Source organism: Urtica dioica, chromosome 3 (genome assembly GCF_054948205.1).
Source record: "Urtica dioica subsp. dioica isolate 48M chromosome 3, U.dioica_male_clone48M_v1_H2, whole genome shotgun sequence".
Lineage (NCBI taxonomy): Eukaryota > Viridiplantae > Streptophyta > Magnoliopsida > Rosales > Urticaceae > Urtica > Urtica dioica.
The window spans coordinates 27,273,616-27,286,671 of NC_142758.1; the positions used below are offsets into that span (position 1 = coordinate 27,273,616).

The 13,056-nt window shown below is 40.7% G+C and overlaps 1 long non-coding RNA gene across 1 annotated transcript; it reads left to right on the plus strand.

Annotated features, from left to right (window-relative positions):
- The first annotated feature begins 1,750 nt into the window (after positions 1-1,750).
- Positions 1,751-3,376, plus strand: LOC149402532 (uncharacterized). Its single transcript, XR_016296029.1, has 4 exons — positions 1,751-1,847; positions 2,773-3,060; positions 3,124-3,216; positions 3,282-3,376. It is a non-coding gene; the product is annotated as an uncharacterized LOC149402532 (long non-coding RNA).
- The last annotated feature ends 9,680 nt before the right edge of the window (positions 3,377-13,056 follow it).

A 13,056-nucleotide genomic window follows, 5' to 3' on the forward strand; every position in this document is an offset into this window, starting at 1 on the left:
CGACCAATAGTCGAGTCAAGGCTATACCCGGCCATTGGCCGGCCCAAGGCTTGCCTCAGCCAATGGCCGAGCCAGATGTGTCCAGTCGGCCAAGAGGTTGCTCAAAACGCCCCTTGGTCGCCTATAAATACAGAGGTCCGCCCTCTGCCAAAGTTAATCCGAATTTGAGTACTGAAACGATGCTGAACTCATAACTCACTCGTTTCTCTCAAGTCTCGGCTGTCTAAAAACCTAACCTATTTTACCCACCTCAACCTCATTAATGTTGAGCGTCGGAGAGGTAAACAGAGGCCCCCCCTCTGTTTCCCCTTTGTAGTTCACACTCTCTTTTCTTACTTTTCAGGTGTTGAGGCGAGGCAAACATCATCTACAGCTAAGGGACGACTTGGAATACCAAGTCCGACACGCGCGAGCCCGAACGCGATCACTTGGTCCAGCCTTGGATCGAACCGTTTGGGGCTCTTAAATAGTTGTCTGAAAACGAGCGACAATAATGGCAACCTTGACGAGCGCATTTATATGGCTCAACCTGACGGTTTCGTGGAAGAAGGTCAAGAGACCAAGGTTTGCGAGTTGCTTAAGTCCATTTATGGATTAAAGCAGGCATCTAGGTCATGGAATATTAGATTCAATGAAACTGTGAAGAGCTTCGGCTTTGAGCAGTCGATGGATGAGCACTACTACAAATAAGCCTTTCTGGTGCGGAGGGGCATTAGGTGCGACTTGTCGCACCTAAAAGTCGCACCTAAATGGGCAACAGGTGCGACTTGTCGCACCCAAAGGGCTCCAAAAATGAAAAAAATTTCGCTGATTTTAAGTGGTATTGGGTGCGACTAGTCGAACCCAATAGTTTTGAAAACTTTCAGGTGCGACTAGTCGCACCTGAAAGTCTTAAAAAATAAGCGCTCAACTTCTCCCCCTCATTTTTTTCATTTGTCTGACGTGGTATTTATTTTTTTTTTAATTTTTTTTGTTTACTTTCAGGTGCGACTAGTCGCACCTATCATCTTTTTTAGGTGCGACTAGTCGCACCTACTCGAGTATCAGGTGCGACTTTGTCGCACCTGATTACTAGGGTTAGTTTTTAAAGCTGCGTCTTCTTCATCTTCTTCACAACAGCCCCAACACCCAACAGCCCCTCTGCGACTCTCCCTTCCTCTCTCTCTCCCTCTGCGACTCTCCCTCCCTCGCTCCCTCCCTCTGCGACCTCGCTCCCTCTCTGCCTCTCTCTTCTCCGAGCCACCACGCGTACCGATCTTCTCCGACGTCCAAGTCCGCGCCGGTCCTCTCCTCCGTGCCGGTCCTCCGTAGCCGCTCCTCCGCGCCGGTCCTCTCCTCTGCGCCGGTCCTCCGCGCCGATCCTCCGCAGCCGTGCCTTGTGATGCTCCGCCGCCACCTCACCACCACAATATCTCTCTCCGACCAAGCCACCACCGAGACCACCACGCCGGAATCTCAACTCCTAGAACCACCACCGAGTGCAAGATTGTCGCCACCACCGAGTAAGCACCACCACCAACCGTGCCCTGCGAAGCTCCGCCGCCACCTCACCTCCACCATCTTTACTTTTTTTTTGTTTCTCCGACCACAATCTCTCCGTCACCACCACCTCCGACCACCATCCCTCCGCCACGACCACCTCCGACCACTATCTTCTCAGCCTCGGTATGTTTTTTATTTTATTTTATTTTTGTATATTATGGCCTTGATTTCTGACTCCTTGACCTTTAGTCGTGCCTCGCCAGCCCTGGCCATCATCCCGTCCTCTCCGCATCGCCTCAGCCTGGTCGAGCGCCGCGTCGCCTCCGCGTTGCCGCGCCTTGTACCTCGCAGCCCCGTCGGTGAAGGTTAGTGGTTATTTATGTTAATTACATTAATTGATTAGTTATAGTAATTAGTTAGTTAAGTTGTTATTTACGTAATTAATTCACATGTTTATAAAAATGTAATTAGTTATTACATTTTAATAAGTATAATAATATGTTAGGTTAATAAGTAGTTAATTTAATTAACTTGTTGATTAATTTGTTAATTATATGAATGAAGTATATTTGTGTTTAATAAGTACATGTATTAATTAATGTAATTATAATTTTTAATACATATAGTGTTTATAATTAGTTTAGTTAACTAATTAATTTGTAGTGGAAATCAAATTGGTTAATAAGTTGTTAGTTTAGTTAATTAATTACATTGTAGTTTAATTGTTAACAATTTGTACTTAATAATGAAATTGGTTATGTAACTAATTTTAAATTTTAAATGTTAGTTTAATTAACATTGAAATTGGTTAATTGTTTAAACTATTTTATTAGATTAGTTGTTTATGATATTGTAATTAATTAATTACTGAGTGATTGTTTTATAGATATTGATAAAATATTGTGACCGAGCCACGGAGGCTCGGTTTAGGACTTAGTTAATTAATATGATAGTTTCTGGATGGATTTTAAATGTTTTTAAAGTAGTTTGCAGGTTTTTGGTTTAACAATATTATAGGGGAAACTCTGACAAAATTTCGGTAGAGTTTTGAACCAATTAGAATCGAAATCCACTAGAAACAGTCCATTTTAAAAAACAATCCATTTTCCAGGATTGTTTCCAGGATTTTGAGGTGCTTTAGTATATTTCCCATAATTTATACAATCCATTTTAAAAAAATAAGATACCTTTCACAGTCTCTCTCTCATTCCTTCTAAATTCGCTCTCGGTCCTTTAGTAAGATCGAACTTTCAATGCTAATTAATAATTCTCGTTGTCTTTCTCGTTCAGCGAAATCAATGTCTAATCCAAGTAGAGATTGGGTTACCGAGAACGAGAGGTTGAGCTTGCAGTATAAAACAGGGGTTAACGAGCTTATCCGCATTGCAAGCAGACAACCGAACGAAAATGGCCAATATCGTTGTCCTTGCAAGTCTTGCAACAACGTGAGATGGCACCAAAGAGGTGTTCAACAAGTTTTGCGGGAAAATAGAGCTCGCCAGAGAAGAAACACCAAAGGGCTATACGCACGAGGCTTGGTTGAAGGCTATAGAGGTGTTCAACACACCGGAACATAAGGTATGAGTTGAACATGATTTTTTTTTCTCATCGAATCGAATTAAATGAATTTATGTCTCGCAGGCAAAGGCTGACCGCAACCGACAAAATGTGAAGAAGAAGCTGACAAAGGCCAGACAAGGGTCGATACCTTTTTTCGCTCATCGACAGAAGAGCGTAAGTTGCTTAATTTTTATTAACATTAGAGACATTAGTCTTATTTTGATGAATAAAACTTGCAGAGGAAGGAGGATGGGACATTGTCCTCAGCATTAGCGACGTGGGAGAAAAAGCATCAAGATATTAACGGCAACTAGACAACGCCCTTCGCGAGTCAACAATTTGTAAGTTACTTTATTTAATTACTTAATAATAATTATATAATAATTTTATTTGGTTTTTTTGTAAAGGCGTGAATCAACGCCCAAGTGGCAGATATTTTGCGAGAAGCGGAGGAGAGAGGCAATGAGGTGAGCCTCGAACGCGCAGAGGAGTATGCGATGCATGACGTTCTCGGGCCACGCCGTGATTGGGATGTCGGGATAGGATCCACGACACCAGTTGGGGCTTTGAGTGTGGCTCGAGCTCAAGATGGAAGCTCGTCTGGTTCGTCACCTCAGTCACGCGCCGAACAAGTACTGTATACCGAGTTGCAAGCTCAGTTGGCAGCACAACAAGCTCAAATGGCGGCACAACAAATGCAGATGGAAGAGATGCAGCGACAGCTGCTTTCGTTTACACAGATGCATACTCAGGCTTCCCCTACACCGCCATCAGCGGCAATGGCTGATAATGAAACGCCAGGTTCTGCGGAGTTTCAGCGTGATCGTCCTAGCGGTAGCGGCAATGGCCGAGGAGGAAGCAACAGTAGTGGCCGCGGAGGCAACTTATTTGGAGGAAGAGGAAATTCCTCTATAGATAAGTTTTATAGGCAACAACGAAAATAATTGCACTTGTATATTTTTATATTAGCGAACAAACTCGTATTAGTTGCTTGTATATTAAAAATATTTTAATATGAAATATTAATTTCTAATTCTAATTATAATTCTATTATAATTCTAATAATATTAATTTCTAATTCTAATAATATTATATTCTAATTCTAATATTTATAAAAAAAATTTAAATAAATTGGGAATCGGGTGCGACTAGTCGCACCCAATACTATGGCGGGTAGGCTATTGGGTGCGACTAGTCGCACCCAATACGTTGGCGGGTAGGGTATTGGGTGCGACATGTCGCACCCAAAAGTCAAATTCCCTCCTTATTCTTAATTTCCCAGGGAAAAATAGGCGCGACTTCAGGTGCGATAAGTCGCACCCAATAGTGTCGCACCTAATAGTATATACTATTGGGTGCGACATGTCGCACCCAATAGTATTAGCTGCGGACTTTTAGGTGCGACTCAGTCGCACCTAAAGTCGCACCCGATAGTACTATCGGGTGCGACTATGTGGGCATCAGGTGCGACTTTTGTCGCACCTGATGCCCATATTTGTAGTAGTGGAGCCGTGTGTTTACAAGTTAATACACGAAGGTAAAGTTGTGTTTCTGGTTCTATATGTCGATGATATATTACTCATAGGTAATGATGTGGGTAAATTATCTGAGGTTAAGGTCTGGCTGGCAAAGCAATTCGATATAAAGTATTTAGGAGAAGTCGTGTACATTATGGGGATCCAAGCATCTTATATTGATAAGGTGATGGATCACTTCTCGATGCAAGACTCCAAGAAGGGCGAAACACACTTTAGACATGGAATCTCACTCTCTAAGGACCAGTCTCCCAAGACTGCACAAGAGATTGAAGACATGAGGAAAATTCCTTAAGCCTCTGCCGTAGGAACCCTCATGTATGCTATGCTTTCAACTAGACCTGATATCTGCTTCACTGTTGGTGTAGTTAGCCGTTTTGAATTGAACCCTGGACACGAGCACTGGATTGCTGTTAAGCATGTTCTCAAGTATCTTCGAAGAACTAGGAACTTGATGCTTACATATTCAGGTACCGACCTGACTATGACGGGATATACCGCCTCCGATTGTTAAGCGGATAAGGATTCCAAGAAATTCACTTCAAGATCTGTGTTCATACTTAATGGTGGAGCTGTTGTGTGGAGGATTATTAAGCAATCTTGCATTGCTGACTCCACAATGGAAGCAGAATATGTGGCTGCTTGTGAAGCATCCAAAGAGGCTGTATGGCTTAGAAAATTCCTTAAGTATTTGGACGTTGTTCCAAACGTCGACGAGCCCATGACCGTTTGTTGTGATAATAGTGAGGCTGTCGATAACTCAAAGGAACCTCGAAGCCATAAGCGCTCTAAACATATTGAGAGGAAATACCATTTGATTCGAGAGATCGTGCAGCGCGGAGACGTGGAAGTGAAGAAGATCTCAACAGTGGACAACCTGGTAGATCCATTCACCAAGGCCCTAGCGAAAAAGGTCTTCGACCAATATCGAGAGGGATTAGGCATGAAAGACTACACATATCTTCTTTGAGTCAAGTGGGAGTTTGTTGTCAATGGTGCCCACAAGAAGAGTTGTAGTCTTTAGTTTTGTACATTTGATGTGATAAAGTCTCACGAAGACTCTTGGTTGTAATTGCTTATTCATTAATAAAAAGTTGAAACATTCATTCTTTATTCCGTGTGTGAAGCTTTATGATAAAACCTTAGTCTTTAGTCCATAAACAACCCTAACAATGTTGTCAATGGTGCCCACAAGAAGAGTAGTGTCTATTTATGTACATTTGATGTCATATAGTCTTACGAAGACTCTTGCTTCTAATTGCCTATCTATTCATTAATAAAGTTGAAACGTTCATTCTTTCTTTGTTTGAAGCTTTATGATAAAACCTTAGTCTTTTAGTCCATAAACAAACTTAACAACTTACGAAGAGACAAATGTAGATTTGCATGAACAAACTCTTCGTAGCTTGCTTAAAACGATATATTCGCAATCTTAGGGTCAAAGGACTATTGACCTCAGTATGATTGTTAGATGAATCTATGATGTCTGGTTATGAGGCATTGAGAGTTGGAGACTCTATAGTTCTTCTAGGTATCTTCCGAAGGTACTGAATTGACCAGTGCACTTCTAGAGACAATATAAGAACAAACCATTTAACCTCTTATGTCTCGAAGTCACTATGTATGAATTGCATCATGCTTACCTTAATCCTGAAATGAGACATGCCATTTCACACCTTAGTATTCTCATTTGAGAAAGTCAAAGTTCGGACTCACTATGTGATTCCGAACAAGGCCTATTGGTGAAGTACTAAGTTGTGAGTCTGTCATGAGTAACTTTGTGAAGTTCTCATAGATATGGAATTCATGTACAAGATTGCTGAAATGCAATGTATGTCACCTCATGCTTTGTTCCTTGGAGTGTGAATAAATGAACTGGCCAGTGTCCAAATTGAGTCCCGACTCTTTTGGATGAAACAATGTGACTTGTTAGCTCCTCGTCAATACATTGTTTCTAACTTATTCACAAGCGACAAAGGAGTTGAGGAAATAACAGCTAGAAGGGTAAAATGGTAATTTAGTAAATCCCGACTAGCTGATGACATTCATGAAGGGTAAACATAGATAATATTCAGTGGATCCGCTCATCATAATTAGGTCGAATTCTTGAGTAGAAAACAAATTCATTTGAACCGAGAGATTTTCAGTGTCAGCTCTTTAGTGGAGTCAGTTGGCATTAAGCTAAACTTGGAAAAGGTTTGTGAACTTTTGAGTCCAAGTGTTTAGCTCAAGCTTTGTTCATTTGGGTCCATGAGGTCACTGTCACGAATCACATCGATAGGAATAGTTAAACTGGAAGCTAAGTCAAAACAAGAACGAGACAGTTTTACGAAAATTGTCAAAAGGGTATTTTTGTCTTTTTGGACATAGGACGAAAAGAATGTCAATAAATTTTTTTGACATTGTCATATGATGACAAATGAAATAAATATTACTCAGCCATATTAGTGTAATTGGGCCTTGATGATTAATTTTATTTCATAGAATTTTACTTGAAAATTCTTAATGGGCTTTTCTTATGTTGTCATGAACAAATGAAGAAACATCTAGAAGCTCCTTCTAGAAGCTCAAATTTCGTCCAACCCAAGGAAAATAAGGCTGAATTTCGTTCATGCCATAGTGGGAAAGAGAGTTTATTTTGTGCATTGATGTATGAAGATACTTGCCAAAAGAAAAAGGGGAAACAAATTTCCTTAAGAAGGAAAGTGCATTTTCGGCCAACTAAGAGGAAATCAAATGAGGAAACAAATCCTAAGCCTTCATGAGGCATGTTGGACGTGCAAGGCAATAGGAAAAGAGGAAACTACCTTTTGAAGGTAATCCTCCTCCTATAAATAGGAGCCTCATTCCTCACATTTCATTCATCCAAGTTTAAGAGATTTGAGAGACTCTCTCTCTAGAACTTGGCCGAAAATCCTCTCTCTCTCTCTCTAGTTTATTTTCGATTATTTCTTGTCTTGGCACCTAGCTCCTCACTCGACCTAGTGTTTAGCTCTGCGACTTTGAGACTCGTTCTTAAGTCGTAGTGTTTAAAAGTGCCCACTCACTGATTCCTTCTTTTCGAGTGATTTAGTGATAGAAACTTTCGTGGTTGCTCGAGGTGCCGAGGAAAGAAAGAGAGACGTGCTGCGAGGGGAGACGAGCGTTGCAAACTTTCCACAAGCTTCTTCAAAGTTCAAGCTTCAAGAAAGGTTAGTAAACTTCTAGCTCATATTAGTTTTTAATTACATGTACTTGCACTTGTCTAGGTTAGTAAAAACTGTTTTACTTGTAAAAGAAAATTTTTAAAATTCCGCCGCTTACCGAAGCGTTAATTATTTTCTTAAACCCTAGATCGATTCCAACAAATGGTATCAGAGCTATGGTCAAAGATTAGCATGTACATGTTTTTAAAATTATGAGCTTGAAAATCGTTTTCGAAAGTTTACTAATTTTGTGACAAGTTAGAATTGTAATCTTAGATTTTTTTTTTAATTTATTGCTCTTGCCTTTAAATTAAAAAAAAAAACATATTGATTTACTATGAGTTTGGGATGTTTTTAAAACACATTAGAATCAGTTCTAAAAGTTTTTAATTTTTTATATTGAAAAACGTGTTTTAAAGGTTTGAGAAATTTCGAGTAAAATTTTGTGACTAGTTTTGATATCTTGCTAGTTTCTTATTTTTACTTGAATCGTTTTATGCATGTTGTTATTTATTTTATTCTATGTTATTACCCTGCTAATAAAACACAAATAAAAGCTATAAACAACATCTTAAAACGTTCCGTTACACTCGATTCTTTTTCGCACCTAAAAAGGACCAAGCTTTAATTTATTTCTTTTTCTTCGAGCTGGAGTAGACCCGCATTAAAAGTGGCATAACTCTCTGCTCTGAAATCGAAATTTAATGATTCTTGAATCACATTAAAGCTCTGTCTGTCCTCTGTCCAATGCCACCGGTTTCGGCTCAAAAGTACATTGGAGCCGCCAGATATGGCGATTTTACTCCGAGGTGCGCGGCTGTCTGAAACTCCAGTTTTTTAGAAATCCGGATTTTCAAACCCCACTACCATGAGTTATAGAACTCTAATGAGAAAATTTTCTTGAGCAAAAATGTTTTTCATATGATTATAAACATGATGTGTAAGATTAAAATGTTTTGATTTTTGAAAGTTTAATTGAAATTGAATTTTTACAAAACTAGTTTGAATTTTGAAAAACCGTTTTCACTTTTAAACTTGAAAATATTTTGTCATCCAAATCAAATAAATTTTCAAAATGTTTTCAAAACTATATCTATATCACATATGTTCAAAATCTATATGCTCTTGAAAATTTGAGTGGGAGGTCTCCTTGTAGACAAGCCGAAAAATAAAAAGATGTGTAATCTCAAACTTTCAAGTGTTCGAGTGAGTTGAAGTTCACACTTCCCTCACGCACTTTCCCGAAATAGAAAATAGGAAAAGATCGAGTATGTACCTTGTGCCTTTATGCACTAATACTGCTCTGAACATGTCGATCTAGGATTCTCTTCTAGTTGTCCGCTCTGTCGCTCTCTAACTAGGAAATTTGTTTCCGAACTTAAAAGAGTCGATGAACCAACTCCAAAAACTAAGTGGGAGGGTTATACTTGTTGTTTGTAACCCACGATCCCCAACACTAATGAAAAGTGCAAGTGTCGCCGGACTAAGAGTCACCCTCGTGGCCCTCTCTTAAATGAGAGTACTCAAGGGCGCTTTCCTCTGATCATTGCTCAATGAGCTACGTCCGAGAGTGAGACGATGATGACAAGACCTCCCCTCGGCGGATTGTTTTTCAAAGTCAATCTTTTAGACTAAGTGGTTGGTTACACACTTAGACTCAATCCCTAGTAATCCTCCCTCGAGGCCCTGCGAAAGGATGTGAGTGATCAAACCAATTTACAAGGTGGCTAGTCAAAATTGATGTATTGACATCTTGGCTATGCATTAATGATGAGTCATTTACTTATGAAAGGAGACTCGTTGCGGCCTTCCCTCGAAGGAGTAAAGTATCATTTCGTTCATAACACCTTTGGATTTTATAAAGTCTTAAACAAACTTAAATCCTAAACCAAAGACTAATCATAAACTTGTTTCAACTTTTATAGGCAATATGTCTCCCAACTCTCTCTCTTTCATTCTTTCCTCGAACAAACTCGAAAACGAAAACTACATAGACTCGAAACGTAACCTAGACATAATACCTACCATTGAAAAGCGCAAATGGGTACTCACCACCCCGTGTCCTCCTCTGACGAATGATGATTCAACTCAAGAGGACAATGACGCCTTAGCGGCATGGCTTCGATCCGATGAGATTGTGAGGTGCTATATCTTGGCATCTATGAACAATATGCTGAAAGAGCAACATCGTGACATCGAGACTGCCGCCGAAATGCTCTACAATCTCCTTGAGATGTTTGGAGGGCAAGGACGTCAAACAAGGCAACAAGCAGTCCGACAGTTTATGAACTGTCATATGAAGGCTAGGACTCCTGTTAGAGACTTTATGATACTGATCATTAGTTTTCTAAATAAAATGGAAATCCTAGGATCTGAGACTGATGGGAAGAATGTCATAGATATGATCTTAGAAACTCTCCCCACATCTCTTGATACCTCCAAGATGAACTACTCCATAAACAAGCTAGAGTACACTGTTACCAAGCTTATGAAGGAACTTCACACTGCTGTAGGTCTCACTAAGAGAAAGAGGAATCAAGGAGAGGCACATGCTACTGAGCAAAAAGCCTCCGCCTCTAGAACTAAGAAGAGACCTCACAAGGCCGATAAAAAGAACTGTCCTGCAAGTCTCAAAGCAAAGGAACATAGTATTGTACTAGTCACCGAAGCATGCTTAGTAGCTGATAATGTATCAACATGGATTCTTGACTCCGCTGCTACTAACCATATTTGTTGTTCCTTAAATGGTTTCAAGAAAACCAAAAGCTTAGAGGAAGGCGAGTTCTGTTTCAAATGGGGTGATGGGAGCCTGGTGTCTGCAAAGGCTGTGGGATCCGTGACGCTGTCTTTTGAAGACCGCACTTTAAACTTGAATAATGTTTATTTTGTTCCTACCTTTGGGAAGAACTTAATATCCGTTGCTCGTCTTCGTGAGCAAGATTATTGTTTAAAGTTCATTAAGAATGGAATTCGTATTTCGTTTCCTGATAATTCTTTTGTCACTGATGCATGTATGAAGAATGCTCTTTTTTACTTCTATCCCACTCAACCTTCTCTTTTAGACACCGAAATAGATAACGATCTAATTAGGGAGCCAAAGAGGATCAAACTTTCTGAATCCTCCGATCTAACAAAATCAACATACCTCTGGCACTTAAGACTTGGTCATATCAGTCTAGATAGGATTAAGAGACTTGTGAGGGATGGTCCACTCCAAGCCTCTGCAATAGGTTCACTACCTACTTGTGAATCCTGTATAGAAGGAAAAATGACTAAGCGACCTTTCTCCGATAAGGGTCGAAGAGCCACTGAGTTGCTGGAACTAATACATTCTGATGTATGTGGTCCGCTCAACCAACAGGCACGTGGAGGATACGAATACTTCGTTACCTTCACTGATGATTACTCAAGATATGGGTTTGTCTATTTGCTCAAACACAAATCCGAGACCTTTAACGTATTTAAGGTCTTTAGGGCTTTAGTGGAAAAGCAAACTGGCAAAGTGATCAAAACCCTTCGATCTGATCGAGGTGGTGAGTATATGTCTGGAGAGTTCGATGACTTTCTTAAAGAAGAAGGTATCGCTTCTCAGCTTACCGCACCTGGCACACCTCAACAAAACGGAGTGTCAGAGAGAAGAAACCGAACTCTTATGGAGATGGTTAGATCGATGATGAGTTACTCATCACTCCCGCTTTCCTTTTGGGGATATGCCCTCGAAACAGCCGCTTACATTCTGAACCAAGTTCCGTCTAAAACGGTTCCTAGTACTCCTTATGAACGATGGACTGGCCGTAAAGTGAATCTTGGCCGCATCCGAATTTGGGGTTGCCCTGCACACGTGCTGAGGCAAAAGACTAGCAAGTTGGCTAGTAGGTCAGAATTGTGCCTGTTTGTAGGATATCCGAAGGAAACCAAAGGTTTTACTTTCTATAGTCCCGAGGACGATAAGACTTTCGTTAGCACGAATGCTCGTTTCCTCGAGGAGGACTTTATGAAAGATGCAAAACCTAGAAGCAAAATTGTGCTTGAAGAAAAGTTGGGTGAGGAAGCTTCTACCTCATTTGTAAGAACTGTTCTTACCCCAACTGAAACACAACCTAACTCATCAGAATCTCGTCAAGTAGTACTTAGACGTAGTGGGAGGGCTACTCAAAAGCCTGACAGGTACATGTCTTATGGAGACTCTCTTGTAGCCGTCTCCGACATGGATGACCCTGTTTCCTATAGCCAAGCGATGGCTTGTTCTGAATCAAACCTTTGGCTTGACGCCATGAAAGTTGAAATGCACTCGATGTATGTCAACAAAGTCTGGAAACTTGTAGACCTTCCTGAAGGGATTAAACCCGTAGGGTGTAAGTGGATATACAAGAAGAAAAGGGGTCCTGATGGGAACGTCGAGACGTTCAAAGCACGACTTGTGGCGAAGGGTTATACCCAACAAGAAGGGATTGACTATGAAGAAACCTTCTCGCCAGTCGCAATGCTTAAATCCATCCGCATACTCATATCCATAGCTGCAGCTCTCGACTATGAGATCTGGCAAATGGATGTCAAGACAGCCTTTCTGAATGGCAATCTTGACGAGCGCATTTACATGGCTCAACCAGACGGTTTCGTGGATAAAGGTCAAGAGACCAAGGTTTGTGAGTTGCTTAAATTCATTTATGGACTAAAGCAAGCATCTAGGTCATGGAATATTAGATTCGATGAAACTGTAAAGAGCTTTGGCTTTGAACAGTCAATAGATGAGCCTAGTGTTTACAAGTTAATACACGAAGGTAAAGTTGTGTTTCTTGTACTATATGTCGATGATATACTACTCATTGGTAATGACGTGGGTAAGTTATCTGAGGTTAAGGTCTGGCTGGCAAAGCAATTCGATATGAAGGATCTAGGAGAAGCCGCATACATTCTGGGAATCCAAATCTTTCGAGATAGGAAAAACCGGACCCTGTCGCTCTCTCAAGCATCTTATATTGATAAGGTGATGGATCGCTTCTCGATGCAAGACTGCAAGAGGGGTCAAACACCTTTTAGGCATGGAGTTTCACTCTCTAAGGACCAGTCTCCCAAGACTGCACAAGAGATTGAAGACATGAGGAAGATTCCTTACGCCTCTGCCGTAGGAAGCCTCATGTATGCTATGCTTTGCACTAGACCTGACATCTGTTTCACCATTGGCGTAGTTAGTCGTTTCCAATCCAACCCTGGACCCGAGCACTGGATAGCTGTTAAGCATGTTCTTAAGTATCTTCGAAGAACTAGGAACTTGATGCTTACATACTCAGGTA